Source organism: Desmodus rotundus, chromosome 7 (genome assembly GCF_022682495.2).
Source record: "Desmodus rotundus isolate HL8 chromosome 7, HLdesRot8A.1, whole genome shotgun sequence".
Lineage (NCBI taxonomy): Eukaryota > Metazoa > Chordata > Mammalia > Chiroptera > Phyllostomidae > Desmodus > Desmodus rotundus.
Genome location: NC_071393.1, coordinates 83,445,357 through 83,465,101, shown reverse-complemented (window position 1 = coordinate 83,465,101; position 19,745 = coordinate 83,445,357). Strand labels below are relative to the sequence as shown.

At 42.2% G+C, this 19,745-nt stretch overlaps 1 protein-coding gene across 2 annotated transcripts in view; it reads right to left on the bottom strand.

Moving 5' to 3' along the window:
• Window positions 1-7,314, bottom strand: part of TMOD2 (tropomodulin 2) — a 51,896-nt gene extending 44,582 nt beyond the window's left edge. For both annotated transcript variants that reach the window (XM_053928332.1, XM_053928333.1), the window contains exon 1: window positions 7,183-7,314. The gene's annotated coding sequence lies outside the window, so the exon portion shown is untranslated. The remainder of the gene's footprint in view (window positions 1-7,182) is intronic.
• Window positions 7,315-19,745: the final 12,431 nt, after the last annotated feature.

Here is a 19,745-nt window from a genome sequence, read left to right as displayed (position 1 = left end):
ACATCGATTTGTTGTTCCAATTATTCACATATTCCCTGGCTGCTTCTTGTATGTGCCCTGACTGGGGATTGAACACGCAACCTCGGTGTATCGGGACATCCCTCTAATTAACTGAGCTACCTGGCCAGAGCCTGGATGGGTGGGCATTCTTGACTCCTTCTCTTTCTTGTCTCCTGTTTAGCCATCCATCACCAAATCCTATCTTTACCTAAATCTGTCAAGACTCCACCTACTTCACTCTACTGCACTGCCCAATCCCTCTTACCCCCTTTCAATCCAATCGCCATACAAATGACCAAAGTGATCTTTTTCAACAACTCTGCTCTAGTTACTTAAAATTCTCCAGAGGCTTCCCGTTGCCTTGAGGACAGTTCAAACTCACAGTCTGGCCTCTGTCATCCTCACCAGGCTCATCCTGTGCGGCACTCCCTCCATCTCCTCCTGGCTCCAGGCTCCTGGACCACTTCCAATTCCTGGATCCAGCCTTATGTTGTTCCCTCTGCTCATAGCACTCTCATCCACTCCTCCCCCGGCTCACTGCTGTTCTACTCATCTTCCAGCCTCAATGTAAGCCTCAGCTCCTTAGAGGCCATGTTCCCCCATCCCCACGGCACACCCCTTGGTCAGAGCTTTCCTTGACTTTATTGCAATTGCGTATTTTATCTTTGTCTTCCTTGCTAATGTCTGTGAGGGTGGGGACTGTATCAATTTTTTTCAGTTATAATCCTGGCTCTCAGCACGGGTCTTGAACTAGAGTAGGCATCCAACAAATATTGTGCAACAACTGTCAGATGAAGGAAATGAGCTCGGAGAGGCAAATGACCCACTGGTCCAGAGCTCATTCCACTACACCCACTGCCTCCTGCTCTGTCATGGAATTTTCTGAGGCTCTCTAGGTCCACAGAAGTTGCTCTGCTTCCTTGATCTGAATTGCCTGTTAACAATTTGCAGTTCAGCCCCTGCTCTCCCATTATCTTTTCATGTAGGTTACATATACAGTTCTCTCTCCAACTACACCACAAACTCTCAGGGGGCAGGGACAATGTCAAAATTCTTTATATTCCTTCTCCAGCTCAGGTTTGTATATTTATTCAACAAATATATATTGAAAGCCCACGTTTTCCAGACACTGCCTGGGCAATAGGAGTAAACAAAACAGATGATATCCTGTGCCCCAACTGAGCTTATGGTTTAGCAGTGAGAGATGCATTAATTTAAGTAGTTACAATAACACATTAATACTATGTAACTACCTGGTGAAACAAATTGCATGTGTTGTGGCAATGTACCGGGAGAATCTCAAAGCCAGAGGAGAAAAAATAAAAGGTGCATGCATCCTCCTGGACTACAATTTAGAATTGAAGATTTAGGGAAAGGCTAGTTATGATTTTTTAGTAACAAATACAGATATACTATGGAGAAGAATGCAGCATTCATGTAGCTTTTAAAATCAAGTCTCAAATGTCTGGCTCATGGCTGGCCTGCTTTAGCCCCACCCAGGGCCCAGAAGGGTTCACATTTGTCCTCTCCCCCTGTTAGTGATGCCACAGTGGAAAGTTTGCAAAGCACTGCCACAGCCTCACCTCCGGAAGACTGTCTGTCCCATGGCAGGTGCTCAACACGCAACAAGATACTAACGTGCACACTGGAATGAAGCGAGGCCAGATAAGGCTTCGGGAGCCCAGGTGGGCGCCCACCCTGAGCCAGCCAGGAAAATGGAAACCGGGACTAGGGACTTGAGCTGAAGGAAGGATGACTTGGGCCCTCAAATAACTTTTTACATTATCCAAAGATATAAGCCCTGAGAAGGAAATCAAGGACAGTGGCTTTCTTTGTTTCTCTTTCCACTACCTTGTTTGCGCAACTCTGGTATGAAAAGGGAAAATCAGATGCAACAGCAAGTACCCACCATTGGGCCCCGCCCAGACGCAAGGACTCACAACCAAAGCCAAAGCAAGCGGCGCCACCAAAACCTGAGAGTAAGTTTTACAAAAGAGTCAACAGACACTACTTGTAAAAACCTGGTGAAAAGTTTTTTAAATGGGCAAAACAGTGCCACCAATTGCTTCGGAGCACACACCTATCTAGGAAAGATGCAAAGGACTATTCACAGAAAGGACAGGCCACACTGGGAGTGGAGGGGCGGGGGACTTGATTGAAGAGGGGGACTCGGGGTCCAACTGTACTGGTGATGATTTAATCCCAGGTGGGGGCAGTCGGTAGGTGAGAAGTTGTTATTCTTTATCACATATCTTCAATATCTCAGAATTTTTACAAGGGCCAATTTATACTAGAGCAAAATCTACATTTTCTAAAACAAAACAGAATAAAATCAGCATATCAACATTTCCTCCAATAAAAGTCGAATCGATCATCTATATTTAACTCCTTTCTAGCTGTGGGTAAACACAAAGATGTGTACAGAGCACACGGCCTGTATTTTGGAATCTAGCTACTCGAGGATGGCACAGTCAGTCAAGTCTGCTTCTTTTTAAACAGCCAAATGGTTTCTGCTATATTATATAAAATTCTTGCAGGAGATAAAGGACAGGGAATAGGTTGGAACAAGGAGGCATGCCAGGCAAAAATGTGACAAGGCAATCAGAGGGAACCAGCTAAAGGGAACGAGGAAGAGATCTTGCCAGACTGGAGAGTCTGTATCTGAGACTATTTGTTCTTAACTTGCCAATCTTACGGCACAAAAGTTGGCATAGCTCAAACTGTGCTTGAAAACAGTCTCCTTTTAAAACTATGTGCCCACTAGCGACCATCCCTCTCCAGGTTCAGAACACAGAAGACTAAATGTATGAGCCCTGGAGTCAAAGAGCCCTTGGTCTAATGGTTACAGATCCGTGAGTGGTGACAACCTCTCCGTGCCTTGCTCCTTCCTCTGCAAAATGGGCAAAAAACCAGTACTTACCTCAGAGGGTGGAGGGATGCTAAGTGTGATAACTGCGTACTGGGTTCAGCGCCTACCACATGCAAACCCTCAGTCAAAGCCACTTCTCATTTGTCCTTGGTCAGGGCATAATCTCCTATTTGGGGTATTTGTTCCCCCTGTTATCCCTGTCATTATCTGTTAATATAGAGAGGCAGCACCCTATGAGTCAGTGTTGCCAGGTGTAGCAAGCACCATAAGTGGGCTTTCAAAAGTATGAGATTGGTTTCCACCTGGGCAAGAAGTAGGGCAAGTAGTAGTCAGGAAACTTCCTGGCCTGGGGAGGAAGCTCTTTAGCACAGAAGTCTTACTGTCTGCCCAGACTGCCACCTGGTTTCTAATTCTCTGGTCAGGTTCTACTTCCTGCTTCCTTTTCCCTTTGTCTGGCCCTATTCTGTTTTCCCAGGAGTCCCTGTTTCTGTCTACCTCCTTGTCTTCCACTTGGGTATCTGTGTCTTTTAGGGTTTTTTTTTAAAAGATATTTTAGAGAGGGAAAGAGAGGGAGAAAGTGAGGGAGAGAAACATCAATGTGTGGTTGCCTCTTGGGCACCCCCTACTGGGCATGTGGCCTGACTGGGAATTGAACCAGTGACCTTTGGTTTGAAGTATGGTGCTCAATTCATTGAGCCACACCAGCCAGGTCTAGTTTTTAACTGCCTATTGATGCTAGTCATCTCCTCTCACCTTGTCTTTAGGAAGTTATGAGCTTTTCACTTCCTGACTAGCACGATGGGTTCCCTACTTTTATCTTTCGACTCATGTACCCTCGTGGCTTCTGCCTGCTAATATAGTTTTTGACCCATCTATCTTGCCTCGTTCTCTGGCATCTGTATCCCAGATTTTGACCAGTGCTTTGTTATAACTTATAGCTATTGTGACTCACAAATGCTTAACAAGATGATAGGCAAAATATTTAGCAACTGGTTTGGAACAGGCCCTGCCTAGACAAAATGGCTGTCAGCAATACACAACAGACACGGCTGTCCTTGCATATACGGGCCAAAGAGCAACCCAGCTCCCTAGACTCTAGACCTAGCCAACCACTCTGATGAGAGGCTTCCAGTTTTTTTCTTAGGGCTGATGCCTCAGATTTGCTTCTTACTCCTTATGTACAAGCTTGGCACGGCTAGCCTTGTACTCTCCTTCACGAACTCCTGTTATCCACAGTCCTAGGGCTGACCTTCTCATTCCGTCTCTATTCAGCTGTCACCGGAGGAATCCAGAATACTGGCAAGAGATGGGGTAGCTTGATGCCAAAACAGGAGGGCAAACATAAAAGCAGTATCTTTTATATATATATTTCAGGTATAGCAAAAATATTCTTGTAGCAAAAGGTTCTGTATAACATTATTAAGAGTTATTTCTGTTTTCTTGGTCTGGATATAGGAAGTCTCTTTCACACATGCCTTCTACGCACCTTTTTGAACCACTAATAGTCTATAAGGACACATTTGGTTGCATGTGATTTACAAATAAAGGGGATGAGAGGAAACCCTACATCTTCTGTTCTGTCAAAAAGCTGGACCTGTTCTTTCTCCAACACTTCTCTAACGCAAAACAAAAGGAACAGCCACCTGGAGCCTTCTGCATTTACACAGGTCTTGAACACAGAGAGGGAAGGGGCGGTGCTTTCAAGATGGTTCTTGGGTAGGGCTGCAATTTCTAAGGTTTGGTAATTATTAATACCTTGAGGTTACTGTTAGGAGATGGGTGTCCTAAGAAAATGACTCACAGTAGCCAGAATGAACCAAGAAAGGGACCCAGCTGTGCGTTCCCCACAGTCTCACTGCAGCTGTCCGTCACCAACCACCCAGTCCTCTACGGTGCTTTCTCTTTATGTACTTACTGACTTTATTGATATCTCCCAACTTCTTAATTTAAAAAGTTTCAATCTACAAAGAGTTAAAAGAATAATGCAATAAGCACGTCTATACCACTGTCTTTGATTCACCAAACACCATCACTTCGCGTACTTCTGAACTTGCTCCCCGACTTTTATACTTATTTCCTGAACCGGCTGAAAGTTGCAGATGTCAAGACACTTTGCCTCTAAGACACACATCTCGAAAGATTAAGGACAGGGCCCTACATAGCCACAGTACCACTACTGCACCTAAGAAAATTAAAAGTAATTCCATAATATTATCTAATATTCAGGACACATTCAACTTTCCCCAATTGTCCCCAATCATCTTTTACAGCTATTTTTTTTTCTGATTTAGGACCCAACATTCACACACCCCAACTGGTTGTTACATCACTTGAGTACTTTAACCTACAATACTCCCCCCTCCTCCAGTCTTCTTGGCAGGAACACACATGGGTGAAGTTATGACCTTCTTACTGCATCTCAACAGGAGACTCATTCTAGGCACTAGTATGCCTGATCACCAGGCTGGACTGATAACTTGCTCATCTCTTCACTGTAAGGCCTCATGTTTCCTAGACAATCTGTGGTGAGATGCTTTGAACAAATGTGAAAATCCTGTTCTCCAATAACTATTCACTGAGAAATTTTAAAAGATTTAATTAATTAATGAATTAATTTTTAGAGAGGGGAAGGGAGGGAGAAAGAGAGGAAGAGAAACACTGATGTGAGAAACATCAACCCTTTGAGTCTCCTATGTGCTGGGGAGGGAACCTGCAACCCAAGCATGGTGCCCTGACGGGGAACTGAACTGGGGACCTGGACAACGCCGGGCCAGCTGAGCCACACTGGTCAGGGCTCACTCAAAGGTGCTGTAACTGTGGATGAGTCCTTGTCTCAATCAGTTACATTAGGGTTTGCACTGCACTGGTTTTCTGGTTCTCTCATTCCTTCTATTGTGTAGTATTTATTATTCAAATAAACCCATCAGCACCCAGCCCTGTCTTTCCTCAGTGTATGTGCTCTCTGGTTACTTCTTGCTGGGGCTTCCTCCCCGCAGCGCTTTTGCCCACTTCTGAGCCCACCCTGGGGGGCCATCTGCTTCTCCCTTTACCTGCAGATCTCATCACTCCACTTTCAGCAAATCAAAAACAAACACAACACGTTGCCTACAAATTTACAGTAATCGACAAAAATTAAAACAGTGGTAATGCATATTTACTGGGTGAGATAAAGGGAGCAGATAGAGGAAATCACTTTTGTTTTTTAAAAAATTAGATTGCATAAGCCCGGAAAAATCTTTCCTCGTCTCCCGGGTAAAGCCACTTGCTCCGTCCCAATCAGGGTCTTCACGATGGTGTTGAACAGAGCACCCTCCTCCCTTCAGTTCTGATACGAGAATTTTGGGAGAACACAGGTTTAGAAATCATTTACCCAAACGTCCCATTTTACATGCAAGAGGCTCAGAGAGGTGAAGGGACTTGCCCAGAGTCCCTCAGCTCTTTAATCGTAGAGTTAAGACAGGAACCTGTCCTAACAACACCTGCTCCGACGTTCTTTTCATGGCTTTTCCAAGTGCCCCGTGATTCGGGCGTCTAATGGGCAAGAGGATGCCGTGGCACTTCATTGCTAATTTGCATTTGGCCTGCATCACCTTCCCACCTGTGAATACTTTAAGTAAAAATTCCCATGAGAAGACTTAAGACTTGTGTTAATATTATTACTACTGCATTAAAAAAATCAAGCTTCTGCAGCTCAACAGGGTAAATTTAGAAGGACTCAAGAGAACACTTATTACCTTTTCTTTAACCAGGGAAAATGTAAGTGTCTCAAGGACCTGCATCAGGCCGCTCTCTGAATGCTGCTTGCTCAGAGGCGGAAACTCCCTGCGGATGACAGCTCCAGGGGTCTTAGAGAAAGACGCCAGCCGGAGTCCACCCTTCCCCGCTTTAACGATGCAGAGCGAGGCATCAGTTAGGAACCAGGAGCTTGTCAAATGTTCACAGGAGAGGAGAAAGTGGGGAACAAAGCCCAGCGTGGAAAAACCCAACCCCGCAGCCCGGGGAGGACAGGAGACCGCGCCCTCCCTGCAGCGGCCCGGCGGGCTGCAGAGGCTGCGAAGCCGCAGTGCAGGGCGTGGAACACACAGCCCGCAGGCGCCTCCCGCCCGCGCATCCCCACGCAGAGCTCTCCTCTGCGCAGCCCAGCGCAGGAGGCACGAGGCAGCCCCGCTCTCCGCGCCCTGCCGGCCGACCCCGCCGACGCTGCGGAGCATCCTCCAGCCCCGGGGAAGGAGCGGCTGCCCCTGCGCCGCAGACCGGGGCTGCAGACAGTGCTTGGCCCCAGCCGGCCCCCTCCCAGCCCTCCGCGCGCTCACCCGTTCGTGCGCCCATCCCGTAGCCGGCGGGGCGAGCCGTCAGTCGGTCGGTCAGCCCCAAGGTAGCGGGGCCACTAGCAGGGGCGTCGCCGCAGCCAGGCGAGCACGGCGATCAACAGGCGGCTCCGGGACGGCGGGTGGGCGGGAGCGGCGCCCGGGAGCGCGGCGGCAGCGGAGCAGGCTGGGAAGCGTAGTCCCGGCGGCGCGCCGCGGCCGCGCGGACGCTGGACCCCCTGCCCGCTCCCCGCCTCCACTCCCGCGCTGCCCGGCAAGCGTTGTCTCCCAGAATCTACATCCCGACCCCGTAAGCGCTCTGCAGGCGAGGAGAGTCTCAGCCTTGGGGAAAAGCTGTGCAGGCTCTGTTGAGAAGCGAGGGACTACAGATAGGGTGGGTGGCAAGGACTCTCCAGTCTTGTGGGGAGCAATTGGGTGAGTGAACACCTTAACGTGGCAGTCTTGTCAAGACTCAGTTCAGATAGAGAGCAGGTTCAGATACAGACTTGGCTTGCCCTAGGTTTTACTGGATTTACGCGGGCCTGGGGCGCAAGCGTGCGGAGTCTCTGGGATACATGCTTGAGGGTAAGGAAGTGAGCGAGCAGATCTGAAGTTTGGGGCGCGAGGGTGTGTGAGACCCCATGCGCACGCGGTGGCTTCATTAGATGTGTGGCTGAACAACTTAGCCTCTGACAGCCTTAGTATCCTCATCTGTAAGGTAGACGTAACGCATGAGTGTTGAGGACCAAACACTATTAGGTCCATAGGAGAAAGCGCCTGTGTCTGGTACTTAGCACATGCTCAGGAAAGGTTCCTTCCTTGGGCGTTGGAAGGACCTTCCCAGGCATACTTTTTACCTGGAAAGCCTTGCATATAAGGCTGAGTTAAAGATATCTGGGCCAGCGTGGCTCAGTTGCTTGGAGCATCTTCCCGTAAATCAGTAGGTTGCAGGTTCTATTCCCAGTTCCGGCACATGCACACTAGGTTGGGGTTCCATCCTGTTCCAGTCGGTATACGTGAGATTAACGATCTATATTTCTCAATGACATTGATGTTTCTTGTCATTCTCTTCCCCCCTTTCCCTCTCTCTAACCCAATAAATGTTAAAAACTTACGAGTTTACCGTCAGGTGTTCAGCTGGTTCACTTCATCCCTGACAATGTCCTCTCTGCCAGGTTCTTGGGAGCTACAATGATATACGGGCTTGTGTTTGAAGCATTTGAAGCATGTAAGTGGGATGCAAAGGACAAAAATGGAAATTACTAATTACCGAACTATGCAGCATAATGGGGTAACCTTCCAGGAGCTTTTTCTAATTAGACTCCATCTCCTTTCTGAACCCATACTTCTAGTGTAATTCCTGCTTGTAACATTTGTCTGGACAGTTTAAGGTATGTTGAGTTTTGTAAGTAGCTACTATGCAGTGTTTCACACTGTGTTGGGATTTGCATCTTAGAGACATAGTGGAAGAAAAATGAAGGCCCTGGCTGCTGTGGCTCAGCGGACTTAGTGTCTGCCTGTCAACCGAAAGGTTGCAAGTTTGATTCCCAGTCAGGGTACATGCCTGGGTTTCAGGCCTGGTCCCTGGTTGGTGTGCATGTGAGAGGCAACCGATCAATGTTTCTCTCACATGTTGATGTTTCTCTTCCTCTCTCTTTGCCCCTCCCTCACTCTCTCCCTAAAAATAAATAAAACCTTTAAAAGAAAAAGAAAAACGATGGATGTCAGCAACATTTCTGGTGTAATCTCTGCCTGAACTAGGCGAAGGGTGAATGGAGGTGAAACAGCATCATAATCTGCATGACATGTGCAGTAATGATGTGGGAACAAAAGTGCTGCAGAGGAAATTCCCTATTCAAAAAGAATAACACCACTTTGCATGTGTGAAATACTTCCCTATTCATGTTCTCACTTGATTTTTGCAATAACCTGTGAGATATGGAGTGAAGAGCTTTCTCCAGTCAGAGTTCTAAAGGCACAGGCAGGTGATATGACTTACCCAAGGTCATCTGACTGGTCATTAAGCCTATCTTTTCTCCTTCCACCCTGGGTACTCTGGCATTCCCCAAGGAGGCACCCACAGCACTGTCTTTCTTTTCTGTATTTCAGAACAGGGCCATACTTTCCCCAGCAGGTGGGCCGCACCAGAAAATAACGTGAATTCTCTAAGGCTTTTGGAACTAGCATGATGAGCAGCGGCTCACAGGCACTGCTGACTGAGAGACCAGTGTGGTTTCCACCATCAACTGCGGTAATGGATGGCACCCTGGGCCCCCTCACCAGAATGACAAGTCTGATCTTGGAAAGAGTTAAATGAAATGGAGGTGTGATCAAGCCAACTTAAATCACATTTCCATGTTTTCCTGTTGTTATTCCTAATGTCCTGTGTAACAGACATGATATCTTTGACTTGTTACAAATCATAGCTTTCTGTTAAATAATGGGACTGCTTACAGATCAAGCTGGCAGTTTTCCCAGAGAAAACTGAAGGTAGGCATGCACTGAAAATAATAAAGCATTTCTTAAAAAAATTTTATTTTAGAGAAAGGAAGGTAGAAAGAAAGAGAGGGAGAGAAACATCATTGTGTGAGAGAAACATCGATCGGTTGCCTCTCACATGCACCCTAACTGGAGACCAGGCCTGCAACCCAGGCATGTGCCCTGACTGGAAAGTGAACTGGCAGCCTTCCTTTGGCTGTGTGGGACAACACTCAACTAGCTGAGCCATGCCAGCTAGGGCAGCGATTTTATGCAGATAAGAAAGTAGTAAAGATTTGATGTAGCAAACATACCCAGTAGTGTAACATGTCTGTGTGTGATGAAATGAATGGAGTATTATTCAGATAAAGACTGTGAAAGCAAGCAGGCACAAAAATGATTTCAAAGTCATAGTTGGCAGTCAAAGCAGAGATACAAGAGCTATCTGACAGTCCCAGGGCCATGTATAAGCTCCAGGAGGATGTTGGCACCAAACTAAAGGAAACATTATGAAAAGAACTTCTAATCTATCTCTGTCTATACCAGGAGGGCTGAAAACTAGTAGGTGTTAATGGATGAGTGAGGAAGGTAGAACAGATAACCTTTCTATTTTTAATGTTCAAATTTAAGGGACAGATACCATAAGTTTCAGTCAATTTAGTTCTTTAAATCTGTCTAAAAATTTCTGGACTTCCGGCCAAATCGAGGCATAGGTAGAGACACATTGCCTCCTGGCACAACCAGAAGAAGGGCAACAAATTTAAAAACAAAAACAACGACTGACAGAAAATCAAACTGTATGGAAGTCTAACAACCAAGGAGTAAAAGAAGAAACATTCATCCAGACTGGTAGGAGAGGTGGAGATGGGCAGCTGGGGCAAGAGGATGCGTGGCAAGGCTGCAGCTGGAGGACAAGTGAGGTGACAGTTGGGGGACTGGACGGTCCCACGTTCACGTGCAGATAAACCGGGAGGAACAACTGGGGAAGTAGACAGATGGCACAACCCAGGGTTCCAGTGAGGAGAAATAAAGCCTCAAAAACCTCTGACTGAAAAAACCTGTGGGAGTTGTGGTGGTGGGAGAAACTCCCAGCCTCACAGGAAAGTTTGTTGGAGAGACCCACAGGGTCCTAGAATGTACACAAGCTCACCCACCTGGGAATCAGCACCAGAAGGGCCCAATTTGCTTGTAGGTAGTGGGGGAAGTGACTGAAAGTACTGACCCCTCCCCCACATCCAGCACCACACCACAGTGACATGGGTTGCCCACCCTGGTGAATACCTAAGGCTCCTCCCCTTACAACATAACAGGTGTGCCAAGACAAAGAAATATGGTCCAAAAGAAAGAACAGTTCAAAACTCCAGAAAAACAACTTAGCAATGAAGAGATAGCCAACCTATCAGATGCAGAGTTCAAAACACTGGTAATCAGGATGCTCACAGAAATGGCTGTGTATGGTTGCAAAATAGAGGAAAAAAATGAAGGCTGTGCAAAGTGAAATAAAGGAAAATATACAGGGAACCAACAGTGAAGGGAAGGAAACTGGGACTCAAATCAACAATTTGGAGCAGAAGGAAGAAATAAACATTCAACCAGAACAAAATGAAGAAACAAGAATTCAAAAAAATGAGGAGAGGCTTAGGAACCTCCAGAACAACTTTAAACATTCCAACATCCGAATCATAGGGGTACCAGAAGGAGAAGAGGAAGAGCAAGAAATGGAAAACTTATTTGACAAATAACGAAGGAGAACTTCTCAATCTGGCAAAGGAAATAGAATTCCAGGAAGCCCAGAGAATCCCAAAGAAGTTGGACCCAAAGAAGCACACAACAAAGCACATCATAATTACATTACCCAAGATTAAAGATAAGGAAGAATCTTAGTAGCAGCAAGAGAAAAGGCAACAGTTACCTACAAAGGAGTTCCCATAAGACTATCAGTTGAGGTCCTGGCTGGTGTGGCTCAGTGGATTGAGCACCAGCCTGTGAATCAAATGGTTGATGGTTTGATTCCCACTCAGGGCACATGCCTGGCCGAGGTCCCCAGTAGGGGGCACTCAAGAGGCAACCATACATTGATGTTTCTCTTTCTCCCTCCCATCAACACTCTAAAAATAAATAAATAAATAATTTAAAAAAAAATAAGCCTAGCGGAGTTCTCAAAGTAAACCTTACAGGCAAGAAGGGGCTGGAAAGAAGTATTCAAAGTCATGAAAAGCAAGGACCTATGTCCAAGATTACTGTATCCAGCAAAGCTATCATTTAGAATGGAAGGGAAGATAAAGTGCTTCTCAGATAAGGTCAAGTTAAAGGAGTTCATCATCACCAAGCCCTGACTATATGAAATGTTAAAGGGACTTACCTAAGAAAAAGAAGGCCAAAACTATGAACAGTAAAATGACAACAAACTCACAACTATCAGCAACTGAACCTAAAAATAAAAAAACAAAACAAAAACAAACTAAGCAAGCAACTAGAACAGGAACAGAATCATAGAAATGGAGATCACATGGAGGATTATCAGTGGGGAAGGGGTGGAGGTGGGGGGATTGGGGGGAAAGGTACAGGGAATAAGAAGCATACATGGTAGGTACAAAATAGACAGGGGGAGGTTATGAATAGTATAGGAAATGGAGAAACCAAAGAACTTATATGTATGACCCATGGACATGAATTAAGGGTGGGGAGGAATGCTGGTTGGAGGGGGGATGGTGCAGGGCAGAGGGAAATAAAGGGGAGAAAAAAATGGGGCAACTGTAATAATCAATAAAATGTACTTTAAAAATAAAAATTTCTAAGGGAGAAAAGGATGTCAGCCATACCTATGATCAGCTGAAACCCATCATCATTTCTGGACTACATCTAGTAGGTTTAAGTTTTCACTTTGCTTTTTAAAAAATGAAAATGTAAATTTGAGGCAGAACTCCTAGAGCTGAAACGGACCTCACAGATCATCTTTTCTAGTCTCTTCCTCATGCAGATAAGGAAGCTGGTACAACAACAGTGAAAATCACTTAATAGAAAGTAAAAACTTCTGTGTGGCTGTTATAATGGAGTATTTTTATTATTCACAAAGGAAATGTAGCATATCTCATTAGAAACATGTAGTAGATACTGTTGCTTGCCTGCTCAACATCCATTCCATCCTCTTTCTTCTTCTTTATGGAAGCCTTCACAGGTGTTCACCCAATAGGGAAGGTGACCCTATTACCATCTCAGAGGTATACTCCTACCTGTCACAGGCAAGGGGAATAGGATCCTTCTTGACTGTCCAGTGAGAGGTTAGAGGTGGGAATGTAACCCAGTTCTGGCCAGGGAGACCTCAGGAGAGGTCTGCTGAAGGCCTTTTGCAAAATGTTTTCTTGCTCTTAAACAGACATACAGGGAAATATGCCTCCGTCTCCATGGGATGTTTTTGCATATGGCTGTGTTACCCGAGACTGGAATAGCCATCTTAGAGCCATCAGGGGATCTAGCCTTAGGACAAAGCCACACACTGATGATGTCCGAGTAAAGAGATAGGATGAACTGGGTCTGTGATGTTGTTGAGTCAGTAAGTCAATCAGCCCTGGTCTGCCCTACTTCTGGATTTCTTGTTATGTGAGATAATAAATATCCTTATTGTTGAGTCAACTGGAGATGGAGTTCTCTGTTACTTGAATCTGAAAGCATCCTCAGTGTTACAGATGAATGTAAGTTCTTTGGATGGACTAAAGGACTATTTCCCAGAGTTGATAAAAATAAACAAGAACCACAACCCACAGGCAAAGGATGGGGATATTATCATGTAATAAACAGAGGTATGGGTTTTAACATTAGAAAGACCTGCATTTAAACCCAGATATTTACTGCCTGCTTGACTGTGACCAAGTTTCTTTAACCACTCTAAGCCCAGTGTCTTTATCTGTAGACTGGGTATAATATTGTAATACTTATCATATATGGTTGTTACACAGATTACGTTTGATGATTTGTGTCAAATATGCTGCAAAGAATATGGTAAGCACTACAGCATTGGTGGCTGTGTTGAGGCACTGTGAATTAAGTCATGTCTGTAGTGTGATTGGCAGCAAGTATCTAAAAGTGAATCACCATGTAATAGTGATCATGTTAAATGACATCACAGTAATGCAATCAACAAAATCCAGAATGTGGGCAACTCTGTAAGACAAACAATAAATAAATTGCAGGAAAAATAAAAGGGAGAGCTTATAGATATATAGCATAAGAGAAATAACCAAATACAGTGAATCGATTTTGACCTAAACAAAGCAGCTGGCTTTTAAAACATTTTCTTTTACTGATCTAGAGAGAGGGGAAAGGAGGAAGAAAGACACTGATGTGACAGAGAAACGATGATCAGTTAATTGGTTGATCAGTTGCCTCCTGCATGTGCCCTGATTGGGGACCAAACCCACAACCCAGGCATGTGCCCTGAATGGAAATAGAACCCTTGACCTTGTGGTTTGGTGGACGATGCCCAACCAACTGAGCTACATAGGCCAGGTCCAAAGCAGCTGTTTAAAATCTATATTTATAGGACAATTGGGGGAAATGTGTACATAGGATGTTTAATTATATTAAGGTATTATTTTAAATTTTAAGAGTTCTTGTGGAGAGATACTACTAAATATTACTAAAAATACTGAATCTTTTGGAAGAAATAATGTTTGGGGTTTGTTTTTACAATAATCCAGTGTGAGAGTGGTGGTGGTAGGGGGGCAGGGTGGGGTACCGATGAAGCAAGCTTGGTCATGAATTGATAATGGTTAGAGCTGAGCGATGGAGCTTTCTTACATTTTTAAGTTCAACTTCATCGAGATATATTTTATAGACCACAAATTCACCCTTTTAAACTGTACGATTCAGTTTTTTAAAGTATATTCACAGAGTTATGTAACTGTCACCTAATCTAACTTTAGAACATTTTCAAACCCCCAAAAAGAAACCTCATATACATTAGCAGTCACTTCCCCTTCCCACCACATTCCTAGCCCCTGGAAACCATTAATCTATTTTCTGTCTTCTCTGGATTTGCTCATTCTAGACCTTTCATATAAACGGAATCATGAAACACGTGGTCTTTAAGACTGCCTTCTTTCACTTAGCGTAATGTTTTCAAGGTCCATCCATGTTGTAGCATGTATCAGTACTTTATTCTTTTTTTTTTTTTATTACCAAATGACATTCTACTGTATGGACATACCACATTTTCTTTATTTGTCAGTTAATGGACATTTAGGTTGTTTCCATATTTTGGCTATTATGAAAAATGCTGCTATGCACATTTGTGCACAAGTTTTTAATAGATAGACATTTTCATTTCTTTTGTGTATATACCTAGGAGTGGAGTTGCTGGGTCATATGGTAACTTTATGTTTAGCCTTTTGAGGAATTGCCAGGCTGTTTTCCAAAGTAGCTGCACCAATTTACATTTTCACCAGTAATGTGTGAGGCTTCCAATTCCTCTATATCTTTGCCAACACTTGCTAATGTCTATCTTAAAAATTATAGCCATCCAGAGAATTTGGAATGGTATTTCATTTTAATTTTGATATGCATTTCTCTAATGACTAATGATGTTGATCATTTTTTCATGTGCTTTTTGGCCATTTTTATATCTTCTATAGAGAAATGTCTTTTTAAATCCCTTACCTAAGTTTTAATTGGGTTATTTGTTTTTTATTACTGATTTATAAATTTTTTATATGTTCTAGTTGTAAATGCCTTATCAGACATGTGATTTGCATTTATTTTCTCCCTTTCTTTGAATTGTTCTTTTTTTCATTTTCTTTATGGTATTCTTTAGTAAACACTCTTTTTATCAGTTTGTGAAAGTTCCTTTCCATTTCATTTGTGCAAGTTCCTGTCTACTTTGTTTGACGCTTATATCATGAAAGTGTGGTGGATTTCATCAAAGGCTTAGTCTGTATCTGTTAAGATGATCATGTGTTTTTTTCCTTTATTCTATTGATATGGTATATCACTTTGATTTTCAGATGTTAGATTAAATATTCATTTCTGGGATACATTCCATTTGGTCATGGTGTATAATCCTTTTTTATTAATGTATATTGTTGGATTTGGTTTGCCAGTATTTTGTTGAAAATTTTTGTGTTCATATTCGTAAGAAATATTGGTCTATATTTTCTTTTCTCTTGATGCCTTTGACTAGTTTTGGTATTGGAGTAACACTTGCCTTACATCAATAGAATGAGTTAGGAAGTGTTCCCCTCCCCTTCTATTTGTTTGGAAGTGGTTATGAAGGATTAGTATTAATTCTTAAAATGTTTGGTAGATACACCAATGAAGCCTTCTGGGCCTTGGCTTCTCTTTTTGAAAATTAAAAAATTTCTAATTCAGTGTCTTTGCTTGTTCTACATCTATTTAGATTATATTTCTTCTTGAGTCAGTTTCATTCATTTGTGCCTTTCTAAGAATTTATCCATTTCATCTGAGTTATCTAGTTTGTTGACATACAGTTATGCATAATATGAATTTATTTTCCTTTTTATTTCTGTAAGGTCGGTAGTGATTTACCCTCTTTCATTCCTAATTTTGATATTTGAGTCATCTTTCTTTTTTTCTTGGTCATTCCAGCTAAAGGTTTGCCAATTTTGTTGATCTTTTCAAAGAGCTAACTTAATTTTGTTGATTTACTGTATTATTTTCTAGACTCCATTTACTTTACTTCTTCCCTAATCTTTTGAGATTTATCATGGCCCAGATAGTTTCACTGGTGAATTTTACTAAGTATTTAAGGAAGCAATAATACCAATTTGCTGTAATTTCTTCCAGAAAACAGAAGCAGAAGGATTACTTCCTAACTCATTCTGTGAGGCCAGCATTGCCCCAATACCAAAACGAGACAAAGGCATTACAAGTAAAGGAAAATTACAAGCCAATCTGTCTCATAAATACAGATGCAAAAGTCCTCAAAATTATTCAAATCCAACAATGTATGAAAAGAATTACACATTACAGACAAGTGGGATTTGTTCCAGGTATATAATGCTGGTTCAACATTAAAAAAATCAGTTAATGTAATCTATCATATCAACAGGCTAAAGAAAAAAATCATAGGATCATATCAGCAGGTACAGAAAAATCACTTGACAAAGTACAACATTCATTTATGATAAAAAGCTCCCAGCAAACTAGAAATAGAGGAGAATTTTATATATGATTGAGAACATTGGTAAAAACTCTACAGCTGACATTATACTTAATGGTGAGAAACTAGATGCTTTCCTCCTAAGATCAGAAACAGGGTGAGGGCACCTCCTCTTTCCATTCCTATTCTACATTGTACTGGAAGTCCTAGTGAATGCACTAAGATAAGAACGGGGGCTTGGCAATGGGGATGGTGTATACGAATGGAGAAGGAAGGAATAAAACTGTATGTGTTCATAGGTGACATAACTGTCTATATAGAAAATCCCAAAGAATCATTTAAAAACACCTCCTGGAGTGAGGTTGCTATAGGTGATTATAGCAAGGCTGCAGGACACAAGGTCAATATACAAAAGTCAATTGCTTTCCTATGATTGGAATTTGAAAAAGGCCAACACCATTTATATTAGCACAGAGAAACAAGTGGAGAAAAAATACTTAGGTATATGTATAGTATCTAGATGAAGGGGACACCAAAACTCTGATGAAACAAATCAAGGAGTATCTGAATAAATGGAGAGATATCTCATGTTCATGGATGGGAAAACTCAGTATTGTTAGGATAGTAATTCTTCCCAACTTGACCTATAGATTCAATGCAATCCCAATCAAAATCCTGGGAAGTTATTTTGTAGACATCAACAAAATTATTCCAATGTTTACATGGAGCAGCAAAAGCCCCAGAATAGCCAGTACCATACTGAAGAAGAACTAAGTCAGAGGACTTACATTAGGCACCTTCAAGAATTACTATGAAGCTACAGTAATCAAGACAATGTGGTGTTGGTGAAATAATAAATCAGTGGAATAGAATGGAGAGCCCAGAAATAGATTCACACAAATACAGTTAATGTATCTTTGACAACAAAGCCATGGCAATTTAATGGGGAAAAGCTTGTCTTTTCAACAAATGGTATTGCAACAATTGAACATCAATATGCAAAAGAATAAATCTAAATACAGGCTTTTTACCATTCACAAAAAATATATGGATTGTAGATGTAACTGCAAAACAAAAATCTTTAAGACTCTTTGAAGATAACATAGGAGAAAACTAGGTGGCTTTGCATTTGGCAATGACTTTTTAGACACATCACCAAAAGCAGATCCATGAAAGCAAAAAATTGATGTTGGACGTTACTAATGTTGAAAAATTTTGCTTGGAGAAAGACACTGTTAAAAGAATGAAAAGGCAAGCCATAGACTGGGAAAAAATATTTGTTTGCACAGATATGGAAAAGTTGGAATCATTGTACATTGCCAGTGGGAATGTAAAATGGTGTAGTTGCTACGGAAAATTGGTGGTTCCTCAAAAGGCTAAACATAGAATTACCTATGACCCAGAAGTTCCACCTTTAGGTATCTACCCAAAGAAATGAGAAGCAAGAACGTGAATACTTATATATAAATACTTATATAAAAATGTTTATTGCACATTATTTGTAACAGCCAAAAGGTGGAAACAACCCAAGTGTCCATCACCAGGTGAATGGACAAACAAAATGAGATGTAGCTCTGCAATGGAATTTCATTCAACCATAAAAGGAATGAGGTTGTGATACATGCTACAACACGGATGAACCTTGAGGACATTATGCTAAGTGGAATAAGCTACCCACAAAACAACCAATATTGTAAGTTTCTACCTGTACAAATGTCTACAATGGGCAGACTCATAGAGACAAAGTAGATTAGAAATTATCAGGGTCTGGGGGAGGCAGGAGTGGGTAGTGGTTGCTTTGTGGTAGCAGTTTCTGGTGGGAGTGATGAGGAAGTTTTGGAAATAGACAGTGGTGATGTTTGCACAACTTTGTGGATATAATTAATACCACTAAATTGAATACTTAAATATGGTTTAAAAAGTGGCTAATTTTATATGTAATTTATCAGGATTAAAAGACTAATAGGTAGACAAATTTGTAAAAAACATTGAATTACACACTTTAAATGAATAATTGTATGGTGTGTGAATTATTTCTCAATAAAGCTGTTAAGATATATTATCGTATACCAGTAAGTATAGTATAATTTACTTATCTATTCTGCTACTGATGGTTAAATGATTGTTTCCAGCTTTTTGTTATACTGTTTCCAGGTTTGTTTGTTTTTTATTCTGAAGGATGCTGCAATGAACACTCTCACACACATTTCCTGACATATAGGTATGAGGTTTTCAACAGGGCACATAGAGTTTCTGGTATTAGAATTTCTGACTTGTAGGAAATGCACAGGCACAGCTTTGCGAGATAATGGCCGTGTTTTTCAAAGTGGTTGTACCAAACTGTACTTCTCTCGACAGTGCATAGAATTCATATCTTCACTGATAACTGGTCTTGCCAAATTTAACTTTTGCCGATCTTTTGAGTGTAAATTGGTTACCCTTTGTTGTCTTAATGTGGAGTTTTCTGATAATTAATAAGATTAAGCATCTTTTCATGTGTTTATTCACACCAGGATGTTTTCTTCTATAAAATTCTAGTTATGCCATTAGATTATTTGTGTGTTAGGTAGGAGTTAGCCCTTTAAATACTCTAGATATTAATCTTTATTACAGTTGTATATGTTGCAAATAAAACATTGTTTGCTAACAGAATCTATGCAGTTTCTCAATTCAGATAGCCAGAGTTTAAATGTTGAAGAATACCTAGTTTTCAGCATCTATTGGTGCCTGATTTTCATATAAAAATTAGCTGGAATTTGGGTAACGAGGGATAAATCAAATATTTTATTCAAATATGTTTGGTTTCTTGGGCACCTATATCTTTTCTTAGTCTCTAATTTAATTTAAATTTAATTAATTTTTTTGTAATCTGCACCCAAGGATATGCTCACTGGAGAGAGACAGAGACAGAGAGAGAGAAACAATGACTGGTCACCTCGCATATGTGCCCTGACCCGGGATCAACCCCACATCCTAG